The 991-nt window shown below is 58.2% G+C and overlaps 1 protein-coding gene across 1 annotated transcript in view; it reads left to right on the forward strand.

Moving 5' to 3' along the window:
• RUNX3 (runt-related transcription factor 3) overlaps window positions 1-991 on the forward strand; it is a 36296-nt gene that overhangs the window by 5450 nt on the left and 29855 nt on the right. The window lies entirely within an intron of this gene.

Here is a 991-nt window from a genome sequence, read left to right on the forward strand (position 1 = left end):
CTACTGGTGGTTGAGATGTAAGGAAAACGCTTTGGGCTTTGACGGCAAAAATATAGAGGATTCAAATGCGGCGGCGCACAGGGTGTTTCTGGGGGGGTGTACTGAACCAGAGGTGCTGAGCCCACCTCCGGAGGCCGCCTCGCTGAGTATTAAACTAAAAATGTTCTCAGGTTTCCTCCGCGCCGTGCTTTTATTTGCCTGTCTGTCCACACGGGCCCAGGAGAGCTCGGAGAGCACCTTCCCCTTTTGGTTAGCGGAGGTTTTGCTTTCGGGTTGTCGAAGGCTCCGGCTGGCAGCGCCCGCGGTCGGGGGCTGCGCTGCGCGAGAGAAACCAAAGAGACGATTCAACCGCAGAAATGTCGTTCCGTTTCGATGGCGGGGGCTCCGCTGGATGCGGGACGGTACCTCTTGGGCGAGGGTGGCTCTTTGCAAAGGCGGCGGCGAGCGGCCCTCGCTGGGTTGGTTTTCAGCGTGGGGCCGGTTTGAGCTCACCTTGGCATCTCCCGTGAGTGCAGGAGTGCGGGGAAACGCTCCGGCGCTCGCGGCTGGAGGAGTTTCCTCTTTCCATCAGGAATTATTTGCTCTGCGGGACACCCCCCCCACCACCACCTCTCCGTGCGGTGGGATCTCGTCCCCAGGGCCTCCATCTCCGGCTTTTTTGCTCCGGTTTCACCTTCCTGCTCGCTCCGCGCCACCCCCGGGGACTATAAAGCTGAGTTTGTTCCCCTTTGCGTGTAAAGCTGTCAGTGCCCAAATTGAAGGGAAACAGTTTGATCCTTCTAAATATGCTTTCGAAAATATTTTCTGTTGATGCTGTCGTTGGGCCATCGGCGCCCCTTGATGTCGGGCCAGGGGGAGGCTGTTACCTCGGCCGGGGGGGTTCGCTCAACGTCGGGGTTTGATGCATTTTCTCCTCCTCCCCTCCTCCCTTGATAATTTTTTTATGATTTTGGAGCGGGAGAGGCTTTACGGCAGCCCGTCTAGCGTGCCG

The sequence above is a fragment of the Charadrius vociferus genome, unplaced genomic scaffold (genome assembly GCF_000708025.1).
Source record: "Charadrius vociferus isolate BGI_N301 unplaced genomic scaffold, ASM70802v2 scaffold613, whole genome shotgun sequence".
NCBI lineage: Eukaryota > Metazoa > Chordata > Aves > Charadriiformes > Charadriidae > Charadrius > Charadrius vociferus.